General features: G+C 53.1%; 1 protein-coding gene across 4 annotated transcripts in view; it reads right to left on the reverse strand.

Moving 5' to 3' along the window:
• Positions 1-18,055, reverse strand: part of lrrc4ba (leucine rich repeat containing 4Ba) — a 28,364-nt gene extending 10,309 nt beyond the window's left edge. For 2 of the 4 annotated variants that reach the window (XR_009932370.1, XM_062480479.1), the window contains exons 1-2: positions 17,410-17,551; positions 8,138-8,279 (exon numbers count right to left, since the gene is read on the reverse strand). The gene's annotated coding sequence lies outside the window, so the exon portion shown is untranslated. Of the gene's footprint in view, positions 1-8,137; positions 8,280-17,047; positions 17,221-17,409; positions 17,552-17,638 lie in introns of those variants that run through there. The other 2 variants (XM_062480486.1, XM_062480498.1) reach the window with 2 other exon arrangements.
• Between the last annotated feature and the right edge of the window lie 226 nt (positions 18,056-18,281).

The following is an 18,281-nucleotide window of genomic DNA, read 5'->3' on the forward strand; positions in this document are numbered from 1 at the left end:
CCTGATTGAGAAGCTAGGGGCACGGAGGTTGGGGGATGTTTGAGTTCTGTGGCCTAAAGGGAGATGGGTAGATGGATCAGTTGATCTAGCAGCCCTGACCTTTTGGCCGAGGAGATTGTGTCCTGTGTCCTGTTTGTGTTTCATTAAGGGTATCTTTACTGTCCTCATTTAGAGAAAGAGCCCGTGACATCAAAAGACTTTGGTCACTTGACCTGGGGGGTTATATTGTCTTAACTGTCACTGAGCAGTGCTGACCAATCAACAGAGTTCAGAGGAATCATTTGATCTAAAGTTTATATAAGGCAGGGGTTTATGATTGTTCTTCATCACTCTGGCGAACGACCTATGGCTAGCACCTCCTTCGTTATGACTGATCACAAAGTACTTTGTTAAATCATGATCTGTATAAGCAAAATAAATTGTAATAAACCCACATCTCTTGACTACTCAGATCTACACAGTGCCGCTTGAATTTCCACCATTACACTACACACAGAGAGACCAGCTCAGTCTACACACACACAGAGAGACCAGCTTCAGTCTACACACACACAGAGAGACCAGCTTCAGTCTACACACATACAGAGAGACCAGCTTCAGTCTACACACACACACAGAGAGACCAGCTTCAGTCTACACACATACAGAGAGACCAGCTTCAGTCTACACACATACAGAGAGACCAGCTTCAGTCTACACACACAGAGAGACCAGCTTCAGTCTACACACATACAGAGAGACCAGCTTCAGTTTACACACATACAGAGAGACCAGCTTCAGTCTACACACACACAGAGAGACCAGCTTCAGTCTACACACATACAGAGAGACCAGCTTCAGTCTACACACACACAGAGAGACCAGCTTCAGTCTACACACATACAGAGAGACCAGCTTCAGTCTACACACACACAGAGAGACCAGCTTCAGTCTACACACATACAGAGAGACCAGCTTCAGTCTACACACATACAGAGAGACCAGCTTCAGTCTACACACACACAGACAGACCAGATTCAGTCTACACACATACAGAGAGACCAGCTTCAGTCTACACACACACAGACCAGACCAGCTTCAGTCTACACACACAGAGAGACCAGCTTCAGTCTACACACATACAGAGAGACCAGCTTCAGTCTACACACATACAGACAGACCAGCTTCAGTCTACACACACACAGAGAGACCAGCTTCAGTCTACACACACACAGAGACCAGCTTCAGTCTACACACACACAGAGAGACCAGCTTCAGTCTACACACAGACAGACCAGCTTCAGTCTACACACACACAGAGACCAGCTTCAGTCTACACACACACACAGACAGACCAGCTTCAGTCTACACACACACAGAGAGACCAGCTTTAGTCTACACACACACACAGACAGACCAGCTTCAGTCTACACACACAGAGAGAGACCAGCTTCAGTCTACACACACACACAGAGACCAGCTTCAGTCTACACACATACAGACAGAACAGCCTCCATGTAAAACAGGACCAGTCTGCTCAGTCTACTGCTGGTTCTCCAGTACCAATCCCTCTCCCCCAGACACCGTGGTGAAACACAGACATTGTTCCTAACAAGGACTAACTCTCACCTTTTATTTAAATTTCAACCATCGTTTGGTGTGCTAAGTGATCCAGCTATTTCAGGTAGAAGGCAGCTAAGAAGAGCTTAAAGGTGTGAAGGCAGTTGGAGGCCGGGAGAAAAACTGAGAAACATGCTGGGTGAGAGGAGGAGGAGAGAGAAGGACAAGAGGAGGATGAGTAGAGGAGAGGAGAGAGGAGAGGAGGAGAAGAGGAGAGGAGGAAGAGAGGAGGAGAAGAGAGGAGAGGAGAGAGGATGAGGAGAAGATGAGGAGATGAGGAGGGGCCTGGAGAGAAACTAGAAGAGAGGGGAGGACAGAGTAGAAGCCAGAAAGTAGCTGACTGCTGTCTCCACTGATGTCAACATCCACACTACCTCTTTCTGCTTGGACTCCTACTGTTCGCCAGTGTTCAATTATTTCAGCTAGAGTTCAATCATTTTTAAGACAAATGAAACTCCCTGTCTCTATCTGGACCCCCTTTTCCCCCTTCCCTCCCTCCCCTCTTCCAAGGCCTCCCACCTCCCCTTGCTCCCTCCTCCCCTCCCTATCTCCTCCCCTGTCTCCTCCCCTTCACTCCCTCCCCTCTCACCCCCTCCCCTCCTCACTCTCTCCCCCTGGAGTTGAGCAGTGTCCAGTGGCTTGGTAACCAGTGTACTGACCTCTCAGTTTGATGAAAGATTAACCTGGTACACTGACACGTATTAACCCTCCTCCCTCCCCTCCTCCCTCCGTTCTCACTGAGGCCTCACACCTCCCCTCCCCTCTTACTCCCCTCCTCTCCTTCCCTCTCTCTGTCTCTCCCTCTGCCCCTCGCTCTCCCTCCCTCGCTCTCTCAATTCAAATCTTAGCCAAGGGAGTTACCATGGTTACCTATTCACCACACTCTCCCTCTTTCTCTCTCCCTCTTTCTCTCTCACCCTTTCTCTCTCGGTCTTTCTCTCTCCCTCTTTCTCTCTCCCTCTATCACTCTCTCTTTCTCTCCAGCTGTAGCCTACTCATTCCATTCACCCCTCCCCCCTACCGCTCATTAATAGACTCACTCACACACACACACACTATCAGCACACACTAGATGCAAATGCAGGCATCAACAGACACTCACACACACATTCAACAACTACAAAAGCAGCACCAAGACAGCGCTGCTTTAACAGTTTAAAGAACAGTTAGTCTGTTCCTGGCCCTCCAGCAGCTTTTATCTGTAACAGGTCAGCAATACTGACCTGGGGTCTGTACCAGGTGTAACAGGTCAGCAATACTGACCTGGGGTCTGTACCAGGTGTAACAGGTCAGCAATACTGACCTGGGGTCTGTACCAGGTGTAACAGGTCAGCAATACTGACCTGGGGTCTGTACCAGGTGTAACAGGTCAGCAATACTGACCTGGGGTCTGTACCAGGTGTAACAGGTCAGCAATACTGACCTGGGGTCTGTACCAGGTGTAACAGGTCAGCAATACTGACCTGGGGTCTGTACCAGGTGTAACAGGTCAGCAATACTGACCTGGGGTCTGTACCAGGTGTAACAGGTCAGCAATACTGACCTGGGGTCTGTACCAGGTGTAACAGGTCAGCAATACTGACCTGGGGTCTGTACCAGGTGTAACAGGTCAGCAATACTGACCTGGGGTCTGTACCAGGTGTAACAGGTCAGCAATACTGACCTGGGGTCTGTACCAGGTGTAACAGGTCAGCAATACTGACCTGGGGTCTGTACCAGGTGTAACAGGTCAGCAATACTGACCTGGGGTCTGTACCAGGTGTAACAGGTCAGCAATACTGACCTGGGGTCTGTACCAGGTGTAACAGGTCAGCAATACTGACCTGGGGTCTGTACCAGGTGTAACAGGTCAGCAATACTGACCTGGGGTCTGTAACAGGTCAGCAATACTGACCTGGGGTCTGTAACAGGTCAGCAACACTGCCCTGGTGTCTGTAACAGGTCAGCAACACTGACCTGGGGTCTGTAACAGGTCAGCAATACTGACCTGGGGTCTGTAACAGGTCAGCAACACTGCCCTGGTGTCTGTAACAGGTCATAAATACTGACCTGGGGTCTGTAACAGGTCAGCAACACTGACCTGGGGTCTGTAACAGGTGTAACAGGTCAGCAACACTGACCTGGGGTCTGTAACAGGTCAGCAATACTGACCTGGGGTCTGTAACAGGTCAGCAACACTGACCTGGGGTCTGTAACAGGTCAGCAATACTGACCTGGGGTCTGTAACAGATGTAACAGGTCAGCAACACTGACCTGGGGTCTGTAACAGATGTAACAGGTCAGCAACACTGACCTGGGGTCTGTAACAGGTCAGCAATACTGACCTGGGGTCTTTAACAGGTCAGCAACACTGACCTGGGGCCCGAACAGGTGTAACAGACACACATACACACCATACACACACCACTTACACACACCACTACTCACACACACACACAGTCACACACTTTCACACATACACCATACACACACACACATCACTACTCACACACACACACCATACACTCACACACCATACACACACTCACACTCACAGACCATACACACACACACATTACTCACTCTCACTCACTAACCCAATTACTCACTCACACACACATGCTCACTCATACACACAGTCGAACAACAGACACACACAGACACACACACACACAGTCACACACATACACACACAATGCCTGCGCTGTAAGCACCGTGACTAATAGCGTACTAACTTGGCCCTTTGTGTTGCCTCAGTAATACCTGATTGATGTCTGATCTCAGGCGAGGGAGGCCCCAGGTTACTGAGATATTCTGCAGCGGGTTCGAGCTGGGATGTTTGTACAGCTGGATCAATGGAGCCAGTCGATTCCCTCCCTGCTGCAGGGACGAGGGAAGGAGGGGAGGAGGGGAGGAGAGGAGGAGAGGAGGGAAGGGGAGGAGGAGGGGATGGTAGGAAGGGAGGAAAGGAGGGGAGGAGAGGAGAGGGAAGAGGAGGAGAGGGGAGGAAGAGGGGAGGAGGGGATGAGGGGGAGGAGGGGAGGAGGGGATGGTAGGAAGGGAGGAAAGGAGGGGAGGAGAGGAGGGGAGGAGAGGGGAGGAGGAGAGGAGGGAAGGGGAGGAGGGAAGGGGAGGAGGGGAGGAGGGAAGGGGAGGAGGGAAGGGGAGGAGGGAAGGGGAGGAGGGGAGGAGGGAAGGGGAGGAGGGAAGGAACGGATGGTAGGAAGGGAGGAAACAAGGGGAGGAGGGGAGGAGAGGGGAGGAGGGAAGGGGAGGAGGGGAGGAGAGGGGAGGAGGGGAGGAGGGAAGGGGAGATGGGGAGGAGGGGAGGAGAGGAAGGGGAGGAGGGGAGGAGGGGAGGAGGGGAGGGGAGGAGGAGAGGAGGGGAAGGGAGGGGAGGAGGGAAGGGAGGAGGGAAGGGGAGGAGGGGAGGAGGGAAGGGGAGGAGGGGAAAGGAGGAGGAGGGGAAAGGAGGAGGAGGGGAGGACAGGGTAGGAGGGGAGGAGGGAAGGGGAGGAGGGGAGGAGGGGAGGAGAGGGTAGGAGGGGAGGAGGGAAGGGGAGGAGGGGAGGAGGGAAGGGGAGGAGGGGAGGGGAGGAGGGGAGGAGGGAAGGGGAGGAGGGGAGGAGGGAAGGGGAGGAGGGGAGGCTGGCATTGTCACGTTCAGGTGACAACACTACCAGCTTCCTCCACGTCAGTCTGCTTTGAACTTCCTCCCACGTTGCAGTGTTTTAATTCTGTAACCAGCTTAGGCTGACGTAAAAACATCCAGCCCATCTGTCACAAATTCATCCCCGCGTCTGAATAATGCAATGAGGTGGATTTGAAAATGGTGTTGATTATGAGATTACGGTCTTCACATCAGCAAGGAGACACACCTTGACTTCATCCATTAAGACTGGATTAATTATAAAAGGGTCAGATATATGAAATCTCTCTCCCTCCCTCTCCCTCTCTCTCTCTCTCTCCCTCTCTATCTCTCTTTCTCTCTCTTTCTCTCTCTCTCACTCTGTCTCTCCCTCCCCCTTTCTCCCTCCATCTCTGAGGTCTGGTCCTGAGGTCTGGTCCTGAGGTCTGGTCCTGAGGTCTGGTCCTGAGGCCTGGTCCTGAGGCCTGGTCCTGAGGCCTGGTCCTGAGGTCTGGTCCTGAGGTCTGGTCCTGATGCCTGGTCCTGAGGCCTGGTCCTCAGGTCTGGTCCTGAGGTCTGGTCCTGAGGTCTGGTCCTGATGTCTGGTCCTGAGGTCTGGTCCTGAGGCCTGGCCCTGAGGTCTGGTCCTGAGGCCTGGTCCTGAGGCCAGGTCCTGAGGTCTGGTCCTGAGGTCTGGTCCTGAGGCCTGGTCCTGAGGCCTGGTCCTGAGGTCTGGTCCTGAGGTCTGGTCCTGAGGTCTGGTCCTGAGGTCTGGTCCTGAGGCCTGGTCCTGAGGTCTGGTCCTGAGGTCTGGTCCATGCAGACGTGCTCCCAGAGCAGCAGAAGGTCTTCACACCCAGCCAGCAGTAGATTACCAGTCACTGTGTTCACCACTCAGCTGAAGTCATTAACACACAGTACATCTCCCTCCTCTGCTCCAATCCCTCCGTGCCTGCTTCCTGTCGCTCATTACATGGCGGGATGACATTCTTCTCAATGTTAATATTCTGACAATCGCCATGGCGGTTTCAGATCCAGATATTTCTCTGTTCTGTGGCGATGTCGCATTGGTAGGTGCTGATTGAGAACAATTAATCTGTATTTAAGGTTGTTAACCATGTTGATACGCTCGATGCCTGTGCAGTGAGTTGGTAGCAAAAGCCAGCAGTTAATCAAAATGTCTCTCGGCCATTTACAGAGCCGTGTAAACTGCACTATTTCAGTTGCTTTAAAGCCTTTCCCTGCATCTCTCAATGTTTGTTGCTCCGAGCTATTTTTGTGAGAACTTGCTTCAGCATTTTTTCCTTCAAACCTTGTGTTTCAAGTTGCTCTCCCACTGAAGGGGGGGGGGGGGGAATGTGTGTGTGTGTGACAGAGAAAGAGAGACAGAGAGCGACGGAAAGAGTGGGAGTGTGTGTGTGATTGTTTCTATGTTGTCACACTAGGATATTTCCACACGCTACAGTGTGTGTGTATGTATGTGTGTGATTGCATGGCATATTTAGAAGCTGCATGCTTAGTCACAGGCACATTCATCTTTCTCAATCTGTCTCGGAATCTCACGTCAATTCTTCACGCGTGTGTGTGTGGGATCCCCGGAGGTGTGTCTGCAATCTGGTGTGTGAGTGGTCGGCTCTGCAGGTGGTCTGTGTGTACCTGCCCCAGCAGGCTCTGAGGGACGGGCTGGCTAACTCACCACAGATAAACACACACAGACAAACACACACAGACAAACACACACGATAACGGTTCACAGAGGAGACACTGGCGCAGACTGACTGATGGACGTCTCCATGGAGACCAGTCACCGAGACTGACACAATGTCTCTCACAGTGGAGCGCCGTGCCAACTGAATCAGAGAGAGAGAGAGAGAGAGAGAGAGAGAGAGAGAGAGAGAGAGAGAGAGAGAGAGAGAGAGAGGGAGAGAGAGAGAGAGAGAGAGAGAGGGAGGTAGAGAGAGAGAAACAGGCAGACAGAGAGAAACAGGCAGACAGAGAGAAACAGGCAGACAGAAAGAAACAGGCAGACAGAAAGAAACAGGCAGACAGAGAGAAACAGGCAGACAGAAAGAAACAGGCAGACAGAAAGAAACAGGCAGACAGAGAGAAACAGGCAGACAGAGAGGGTGATGGCAGGTGGAGCGTCTGAGAAGGACAGGCAGGAAAGGACATCATGAAAATGTTGGTGTGCAAACATGAGGCGCAGGTCTCTCTCCAGACCTGCTGCTCTCCTCGCAGGTCTCTCTCCAGACCTGCTGCTCTCCTAGCAGGTCTCTCTCCAGACCTGCTGCTCTCCTCGCAGGTCTCTCTCCAGACCTGCTGCTCTCCTCGCAGGTCTCTCTCCAGACCTGCTGCTCTCCTAGCAGGTCTCTCTCCAGACCTGCTGCTCTCCTCGCAGGTCTCTCTCCAGACCTGCTGCTCTCCTAGCAGGTCTCTCTCCAGACCTGCTGCTCTCCTCGCAGGTCTCTCTCCAGACCTGCTGCTCTCCTCGCAGGTCTCTCTCCAGACCTGCTGCTCTCCTCGCAGGTCTCTCTCCAGACCTGCTGCTCTCCTCGCAGGTCTCTCTCCAGACCTGCTGCTCTCCTCGCAGGTCTCTCTCCAGACCTGCTGCTCTCCTCGCAGGTCTCTCTCCAGACCTGCTGCTCTCCTCGCAGGTCTCTCTCCAGACCTGCTGCTCTCTAACACCTCCCTAGCCTCCCCCCGTCAGTCACACCTCCGCCTGCTCCACCCCTCCCCCTCCTGACTTCCTCCATCCCTCTCTCTCTCACCTGGGTCTCTCCTCCTCATGTCAAAGGCTGTTTGGCCGTCTCTCTCTCTCTCCCCCCCTCCCTCGCCCTCCCTCCCCCCCTCCCTCCCTCTCTCTCCCACGCTGCGCGAAATGGAAGCTCTCTCGCGGAGACCTGGGGTTTCCATGGTAATGCGCTCACTCACCATCTTGCCCGTCTCCGTGGCGTCGGCGGGGGCTGCTCTCCTCGCGGTGCGCGGCCCAGCTCTGCAGCTCCAGGACGGGGCTGGCTTCATCACTCCACACTGGGGTCTGGGGCCCGGCCTGGAGCGTAGCCCAGTCCACACCCTGCCCGGGGCACACAGGAGGGAGGGGAGAGACAGAAATAAACAGGCTGGACTGAGTCAACACTCAGGCTGCGTGTAGCCCGGCCCAGCAGAGCAGCACAGCCCTTGCGGGAGGGAGATGAACCAAACAAACCCAAAATAAAAGTGAGGCGTTCGCATGACGGCTTCGGGCGTAATCGTCCTAACCACGGGGGGGGGGAGAAGAGGAGCAGCAGGGGTGAGAGGAGAAGAGCAGGCAGGAGGTCTGGTCTCCCCCGCGCTCCTCAGAGCTCCTGGCCGTCACACATTCGCTCCTCACAGCCTCCACGTCTGGTACTGACGAGCTTCTGAAAGCCTGCTGGATGTTGGATGGGGATCACTGTGCTGAATCACCGGCAAACACGCTGTGCCGAAAACACTTCCACCGTAACTCCTTCAACGTCATCAGCATTGTCATCATCATCACTACCATCATCACCATCACCATCATCCTAATTACTGTCGTATCATCACCATTGTCTTCTTCAACAACTTTAGAATCTGGGGCTTGCGCTGCGCTGGTCCGTAGACACGCAGAGTCAGTGAGTCAGGCAGGGGGGAGGCGAGGCAGCGAGGCGGGGGGAGGAGAGGCAGTGAGGCGGGGGGAGGAGTGGCAGCCAGTGTGAGCCTGCTGCTGTATCGAGCTCTGCTGTCACCACTGACCCCAAAACAAACCCCTCAAGATGTGATGTCTGGGCCCATCATGACCAGAGAGCAGTGGGTTACTGTAGCCTGACTTCCTTCCAAAGCAGATCCAACCATGGCCTCCCTCTTCACCCTGCTAGCTCCGCAAACACACCACAGATCCACACAGACCGACAGCAGCGATTAGACGATTCACAACATCAAGATCCAGCCTCAGCACCGCCAGCGCCCCTCCCTCAGACCCCTCCTCCACTCTCCTCCCCTCCTCCTCCTCCCTCACACTCCTCCTCCTCCCCTCCCCTCCCTCAGACCCCTCCTCCCCTCTCCTCCCCTCCTCCTCCCTCAGACCCCTCCTCCCCTCTCCTCCCCTCCTCCTCCCTCCTCTTCCCCTCCCCTCCCTCAGACCCCTCCTCCTCCCTCCTCCTCCCCCACACCCTCTCCTCCCCTCCTCCTCCCCTCTCCACCCTCACACCCCTACCTTCTCCTCTCCTCCCCTCCTCCTCCCCTCTCCTCCCTCACGCCCCTCCCTTCTCCTCCCTCACACCCTCCCCTCTCCTCTCCTCCCCTCCTCCTCCCCTCCTCCCTCACGCCTCTCTCCTCCCCTCCCTTCTCCTCCCTCACACCCTCTCCTCCCCTCTCCTCCCTCACGCCCCTCCCCTCTCCTCCCTCACACCCCTCTCCTCTCCTCCTCAGACTCCCTGTGTTAGGAGACAAGGACACAGACAGCACATCCCTCAGGGGAAACTTCCCCCATTTCTAATGATGTCAATTCAATGGATTATGGTTTTCACTTGATATCATTAACCATTGCCATTCTCCCAGCTACCATTCAATAATTAATGCCTGGACAGTGATCAGGAGCCCCAGAAGAGCTGGCACTGACGCCTGGGCCAGAGATTCAATCAAACCAATCACAGCTAACGATGTCAGGCTGGTCCCAGGCTGTCCCAGCGGTGCTGCAGATGGGTCAGGCCTCCTGGGGTTGACAGGCTCCTGGCTGTGACCCTGCCATCCTGCCAGACCCTGGAACCACGAAAGCCCTGCTTCTCTGAGCTGTGGTTAAGACGGCACACGATTAGCGGGTGTAGGTCGGTTAAACTCACGCCTCTCGGAGCTACGCCTCTCAGGGCTACGCCTCTCAGAGCTACGCCTCTCCTCTCGGAGCTACGCCTCCGACTCCTCTCGGAGCTACGCCTCTCAGAGCTACGCCTCTCAGAGCTGATCAGCAGAACCTCTCTTCCCTGTCAGCAGTCAACTTCAACCTTCAACCTGGACACATCAGCAGGTTGTCCCGCTATCAATCAACGACTCTCTCTGCTCTATCTACATCAGCAGCCAGCCGGCCCTGATTTCAACAGCCTGCCCTGTCACTCATCCTGATTTCACTCTTACGCACACACATACACTCAAATTGCACACGCACTCAACTTCCACACACGCAAACACACACTTGGCTCACACACACGACAGTAAAGACAGTCATGCTGGGTGCTGATGGGGCTTGGTGTCTAACAGCCCTCATGGATAGAAACTCATCTCTTCTCTGGTAACTACTTACATGTTTTTATGAAACTCATCATTTATGCATGACTGGGCTGTCTCTGGAACACTAGACTGGACAGATTTTTCAATGATATAAAAAATCAATCATGCAATGCTTGATTTGCAAATAACTCAAGGCATTTTTTTTGTGGAGCATTTGTGGAAATGACACAGTAATGCTTGACAGTTTAAATTAAACAGATGAACAGACTGTTGATCTGCCTCATCTTGCGGTTTAATTCAAATCTAATTGTATTTGTGAAGCCGTTTTTACAAGCAATGTCAAAGAGGGCTTCACGTAGGTCCATAGAACTGCACCCAAACCTGAACCCTCCAGGAAGACAAGGGAAAGTCAAGGAACACCTAGACCCTCCCGAACCCTTGTGGTGGAAATTCTGATGATACTACTTTGAATGGTCAAGATACCGGCTTAATTCAATGTATTTCTTTTGTACGGTACATTAGCAAACAGAGTACTCTGTGACCGGTCATAACGGAGGACGTATTGCTACACCCTCCAGGAAAACAAGGGAAACTCAAGGAACACTCAAATTTCGTTGAGAACAAAAAAGCAGCTCACAGCAAAACAGCATACTTAAAACCCTATAAATTCAGAATGCTCATGACTTTTGAGGAAAACGATTACATCAAACTATTTAAATGATCTAAGTAGGAATGCGCATTTTGGAAAAAATAAAAAATGAACCGATAACCGACGCTCGTTAACGACCATTAACTGTTAACCGAGAAGATAAAAAACTTAGAATGGATGACTGTTTGTGACCCATTTAAAAAAATACCAATACAACAAATGTGTTTTCCCCACAAGGGGTCGATTTTTAAATAGCAGCGCAAACAACAACAGCACAAAAACAGATTAACAAAACGAAAACACTGAATCCGGGAGCGCCGGCTGTACCTCCAGGAGCGTCGGCTGTACCTCCATGACTGGTGGCTGTAAAAAGCTCGGAAGTGCAATTATTTTGCTGCTGCTCAACAACAAAAACGCGGATTGCCAAAGTAGCATAAGGTTGCAAGATTTGTCGCTAGTTGCTGGAGACAACTTTTTTTGTCACTAGGGAAAGTGAAAAGTTGCTAAATCTAGCGACATTGTCACTAAATTGGCAACTCGGTTTTAACCAGTATTATTAACCGGTAGTATTAACCGGTAGTATTAACCGGTAGTATTAACCGGTTACACGGTTAACTGTGAGTGTTCCTAAATCTGAGCACAATGATTTCGACAATATATTAATTGATTCAATTAAGTCTTTTTACCTATATTTTACAGATATGATCACTTAAACAGTTTGCTGTAATCAGTTAGCACTAATGTTTTCAGTAAACCCATCATTGGGGTTTTGACAGTGTGGACATGTACAGAACTGTGTCCACGCCACGGTTATGTTGTTTTTATTACAGCAGAGCAGACTAAACGCAGGAACATGATAAGATTTGACTGTACAGTGACAGTGTGCTGGACCATGTGATTCTTGTGCAACAGGGGCAAAGAGTTGAATAAAATATTCCAGTTGCATGCTTTTAAGTAATCCGTGTTAACCTTTTCTTGTGAATCCTGACATTGTTTAATTTTAAGAACACGCATATTAGGTCAAGAGGTTCCAGCGCTCTGCACCGCCACTACAGAGGCAGGGGCCAGAGGCCGGGGCCAGAGGCTGGGACAGCACAGCCCTCACACCTCCAAGTATTTGATTAATTTAGCACGGCAGGTTCCTAGATTTGTTACTCTGCCTCCTGCACAGGTCACCAGACCCACCTCGGAGTGTGAAGCTTTGGGAAATGACATCTCTCCCTAACAGTGCGTGGCAGAGACGCTGAATAAATCATTTTCTTGTTTTCCTCTGACAGGCCACCTCGGTCACCCCCTGACCCTGGCCCCAACTCATCTGTTTCCATGGGATCCCAAGGACGTTTTAGGAAAACCTGTGGTAGGAGAAGTACAGAGTATCAAACCACACCAGGAAAGATATCACCAGCAGCCATGATTTGGACTTGACTTAGCAGCTATGAGATGTCTTGATATTTTGAGACACTGCCCCCGGCCCCCAGCCCCCGGCAAGGAAAGCTGGGATGTGATCGTGTGGAAGTCTCTCTCAGAGAGACAGGCCTGGGTGCTGCGCTGGTGCACTGTCTCCAGACCCAGAGAGACGGGCCTGGGTGCTGTGCTGGTGCACTGTCTCCAGACCCAGAGAGAGACAGGCCTGGGTGCTGCGTTGGTGCACTGTCTCCAGACCCAGAGAGAGACAGGCCTGGGTGCTGCGCTGGTGCACTGTCTCCAGACCCAGAGAGAGACAGGCCTGGGTGCTGCGCTGGTGCACTGTCTCCAGACCCAGAGAGAGACAGGCCTGGGTGCTGCGCTGGTGCACTGTCTCCAGACCCAGAGAGACGGGCCTGGGTGCTGCGTTGGTGCACTGTCTCCAGACCCAGAGAGAGACAGGCCTGGGTGCTGCGCTGGTGCACTGTCTCCAGACCCAGAGAGACGGGCCTGGGTGCTGCGCTGGTGCACTGTCTCCAGACCCAGAGAGACAGGCCTGGGTGCTGCGCTGTGCACTGTCTCCAGACCCAGAGAGAGACAGGCCTGGGTGCTGCGCTGGTGCACTGTCTCCAGACCCAGAGAGACGGGCCTGGGTGCTGCGCTGGTGCACTGTCTCCAGACCCAGAGAGAGACAGGCCTGGGTGCTGCGCTGGTGCACTGTCTCCAGACCCAGAGAGACAGGCCTGGGTGCTGCGCTGGTGCACTGTCTCCAGACCCAGAGAGAGACAGGCCTGGGTGCTGCGCTGGTGCACTGTCTCCAGACCCAGAGAGAGACAGGCCTGGGTGCTGCACTGGTGCACTGTCTCCAGACCCAGAGAGAGACAGGCCTGGGTGCTGCGCTGGTGCACTGTCTCCAGACCCAGAGAGACGGGCCTGGGTGCTGCGCTGGTGCACTGTCTCCAGACCCAGAGAGAGACAGGCCTGGGTGCTGCGCTGGTGCACTGTCTCCAGACCCAGAGAGACAGGCCTGGGTGCTGCGCTGGTGCACTGTCTCCAGACCCAGAGAGACAGGCCTGGGTGCTGCGCTGTGCACTGTCTCCAGACCCAGAGAGAGACAGGCCTGGGTGCTGCGCTGGTGCACTGTCTCCAGACCCAGAGAGACGGGCCTGGGTGCTGCGCTGGTGCACTGTCTCCAGACCCAGAGAGAGACGGGCCTGGGTGCTGCGCTGGTGCACTGTCTCCAGACCCAGAGAGAGACGGGCCTGGGTGCTGCGCTGGTGCACTGTCTCCAGACCCAGAGAGACAGGCCTGGGTGCTGCGCTGGTGCACTGTCTCCAGACCCAGAGAGAGACGGGCCTGGGTGCTGCGCTGGTGCACTGTCTCCAGACCCAGAGAGACGGGCCTGGGTGCTGCGCTGGTGCACTGTCTCCAGACCCAGAGAGACGGGCCTGGGTGCTGCGCTGGTGCACTGTCTCCAGACCCAGAGAGACGGGCCTGGGTGCTGCGCTGGTGCACTGTCTCCAGACCCAGAGAGAGACGGGCCTGGGTGCTGCGCTGGTGCACTGTCTCCAGACCCAGAGAGACGGGCCTGGGTGCTGCGCTGGTGCACTGTCTCCAGACCCAGAGAGAGACAGGCCTGGGTGCTGCGCTGGTGCACTGTCTCCAGACCCAGAGAGAGACAGGCCTGGGTGATGCGCTGGTGCACTGTCTCCAGACCCAGAGAGAGACAGGCCTGGGTGCTGCGCTGGTGCACTGTCTCCAGACCCAGAGAGAGACAGGCCTGGGTGCTGCGCTGGTGCACTGTCTCCAGACCAAGAGAGAGACAGGCCTGGGTGCTGCGCTGGTGCACTGTCTCCAGACCCAGAGAGACAGGCCTGGGTGCTGCGCTGGTGCACTGTCTCCAGACCCAGAGAGACGGGCCTGGGTGCTGCGCTGGTGCACTGTCTCCAGACCAAGAGAGAGACAGGCCTGGGTGCTGCGCTGGTGCACTGTCTCCAGACCCAGAGAGACAGGCCTGGGTGCTGCGCTGGTGCACTGTCTCCAGACCCAGAGAGACAGGCCTGGGTGCTGCGCTGTGCACTGTCTCCAGACCCAGAGAGAGACAGGCCTGGGTGCTGCGCTGTGCACTGTCTCCAGACCCAGAGAGACGGGCCTGGGTGCTGCACTGGTGCACTGTCTCCAGACCCAGAGAGACGGGCCTGGGTGCTGCGCTGGTGCACTGTCTCCAGACCCAGAGAGACGGGCCTGGGTGCTGCGCTGGTGCACTGTCTCCAGACCCAGAGAGACGGGCCTGGGTGCTGCGCTGGTGCACTGTCTCCAGACCCAGAGAGACGGGCCTGGGTGCTGCGCTGTGCACTGTCTCCAGACCCAGAGAGACGGGCCTGGGTGCTGCGCTGGTGCACTGTCTCCAGACCCAGAGAGACGGGCCTGGGTGCTGCGCTGGTGCACTGTCTCCAGACCCAGAGAGACGGGCCTGGGTGCTGCGCTGTGCACTGTCTCCAGACCCAGAGAGACGGGCCTGGGTGCTGCGCTGTGCACTGTCTCCAGACCCAGAGAGACGGGCCTGGGTGCTGCGCTGGTGCACTGTCTCCAGACCCAGAGAGACGGGCCTGGGTGCTGCGCTGGTGCACTGTCTCCAGACCCAGAGAGACGGGCCTGGGTGCTGCGCTGTGCACTGTCTCCAGACCCAGAGAGACGGGCCTAGGATCATCCACGAGAGCTTCTTCACATGTTCCGAGGACAGGAACCCTTTAGAGCTGCTGTTCTCAACCCTGGTCCTCAGGGACCACTGCCCTGCATGTTCTAGAATCTAGATGTTTCCCTGCTCCAACACACCTGATTCATTTGATCCGGTCGTTACCAGGCTTCTGCAGAGCTTCATAACATTAGAACCAGGTGTGTTGGAGCAGGGAAACATAGAACATGCAGGGCAGGGTCCCTGAAGACCAGGGTTGAGAAAAGATGCTTTAAACTGCTGCTTTAGGAGAAGAATAAAAACTGCTCCTAAAGTTTTACATCTGCAGTTCTGACTAAATGGAGAAGGATATGCAAAGGCTTGTAAAATGGCATATGTCGTATTGGCTAGACAGCACGAGAGAGTGAAACAGCGGCTGGTTATTAAAACGCATTAAATCAGACACGCGCTCGGATACCCTCCCAGCAGCCTCAGCAAATGTAGGCTCGTGTAAAATCACAGTCTCAACCAGTCACAACACAGGCCACACTGGAGGAACGAAAGTGCACACCTGTAGGAACAGTCAAAATCAATAATTCAAAGAAACATAATTTCTACCAACTTGCTCTCTGTTGTTGTTGTTGTTTTTTAGAGAGGACCAGGAGGACTTTATCTGCTGCTTTATCTGCACCCAACACGCTTCACTCGCGTGTCACCCTAAAATGAGAGAAAGCAACTGTTCAGAGATCAGTCCATGCTTAGATTTCACAAGTTGACAAGCTAGCCTTGCCTTCTCTCAGGGCATGGAGAACATTCAAACTCACCCTGCCAAAACTTCTCCCGATATCTCCTACCCCAGTGCCCCACTTTGCCCTTCCAATACTCCATGAATAACTTACTGCCTGCATCGTTCTCACAAGACAAGATCACCCCGCGTGCCCACTGGCTGGCAGCAAACGTATTATGCCGTGCAGGCTTTCAATCCGGATTCCGAAAACGCACATTAACATTCAAATCCTCTCATAACAGCATCATTGTGTTGCAGATAGAGGCGGGAGATCTTCATTCAGCAGCGTTAATCTATCTGGTCCCTGTTCTCAGTCTGAGGGAATCGTCCATGCAGGGGGCGAAGAGCAGATTAACCCGCTACAGGCCGCTAGCTGCTTCTCCTGCCTTACAAATTACGGAGGAAATGATGAAGCGATTTAACTCTAAGTAACTTTAAATAGAAACCGTCTTAGACTTAATGAAATAGACTTATTTTAATTGTTTTACAAGAAAGACTTTTAGAGATGTAATGTGTCAGATTGGTGTGTGGGCCTGTGTGACACATCGCTCTCGTGCACCTTTCCGTTGAGCTCGTGGACATAGGCCTGATTGACATATTGGAACAAAGTTATTGCCTGAAAGTGCGGTCCAGTTCACTTTTTATATTTGATTCAACACACATCAACTGACACTGAAGTTCATTCCAATGCAGACCCTCAAGTCTACACAAAGTCCACCGTGTGCTGATTTGCAATGTCATGTCTTCTGTCATGCGACAAAGGTCAATAATTAGCCTAACTAGACTACATTCAATACTATCAATTTCCAACGTGGTATGAAAGCAAGAGGCAAATTATTCTTAATTATAAGCGTATGCCAATACGCGTCGCCTAAAAAACGCACGTACGTGCACACATTGACACACACACACACACACCGCAATAATTCTGCAACATTTGGACGAAAACAATTGCAACAGTTAAGCGTTCGATTTTTAAGGTGACGGCCTACGCGGCGATACGCGCTTCATTTAAGATCTTAAATAGAAAGTCAGATACAATTAGGCTACTGTTTGGGATGCAACACGCGAATTGCGTGTCTATTCGAAACTGTTCGATTGTCTTACCTTTCCTTAAAATGAAGACAAGTCTCTCGTTTACTGCAGATAAAGGCGTAGGTGTCTTATCCCTTCTCTCCCTGTGTACCTCTCCTTCTCTCCAACCCCTCTTCTGTCTCTACCTCTCACTCAAATTAATTCACCCTTTCCAAAGGCTGGAACCACAGCGCTGTAATTCGCCACCAAAGAATCTGTGCCCGTTCGTCGTGGCTGTTTTAGTCAAATGGAAAAATACAAGAAGAAAGGGATGTTGAAAATAATATAGTCTATCTTCGAAATGGCCGTTGAATAGGTTGTTTAGCCAGCATGCGCAAGCCACCGCGTGGGGCATAAAAAACTCAGGTCGCACAAACAAAATAAAAAATCCTTACCTAACTGTTTACTTCAACGCCCTTTCCTGTCCAGGCGGAATCCAAGTGCACCTGGGGATCTCTGATAGTTCTTGGAACGTTAAATGTGCAATGACGAACACCAGCCTCATTCAGCTGCGGTCCGTAGCCTTTTCACGCTCTATCTCCGTAGTCTGCGCAATAACAAAGCGACTGCGAAGACCTTCTACCTAAGTATTGCCCGAAAAAAATACTTATTTTTGAAACCTACCTGCTTGGAAGATAGGCTAGGTCCACCTCCTCGCGGATCCCACTTTGATGCGCAATACGCTTCAGCCTTCCCGGACCTGAGAACGTAGTCTTTCTAAAGGCGAGCTCACTTCATCAAAGCTCATTTGCGTAATAGTGAGGTTTTTTTTAACACATTTGTCGCCTGACACACAGCGAGATCACACAAGACACGTCGTTCGATACATTCTCTCTGGTTCAGTGACGAACGCATTAGCCCCTGGTCTGGCTTCACGTCGCTCGACACAGAAGCGGTTCGAAACATGCAGTCCTCGAGAGACTGTGGTCTTCTGCAGACTTTCCAATCGTGTGTGTGTGTGTGTATCCGTGTGTTTTCTATTCTACAGGTTGTGGGTGTGCAGACCGAATGGACTGTTTTGACACTGGTGTGTGCGTGTGCGCGCCCTTGAGGACGATGAGGAGTGTGTGTGTCTGTGTGTTGGGGGGTAGGGGCGAAGAGGGGGGGTATATGCGCGTGTTTACGTGATTTTATTAGGGAACGTTCTATGCTGCTTGGCAGGTTCCCATGGCAACGCTCAAGCGCATACAGTAAGGGCCACGCCCCCGAGCACATAATAGGAATGAATTCTCCATAACGGATCCCTGCCTTTTCGGCTGCATTTCTT

The sequence above is a fragment of the Osmerus eperlanus genome, chromosome 2 (genome assembly GCF_963692335.1).
Source record: "Osmerus eperlanus chromosome 2, fOsmEpe2.1, whole genome shotgun sequence".
In the NCBI taxonomy this organism is placed as follows: domain Eukaryota; kingdom Metazoa; phylum Chordata; class Actinopteri; order Osmeriformes; family Osmeridae; genus Osmerus; species Osmerus eperlanus.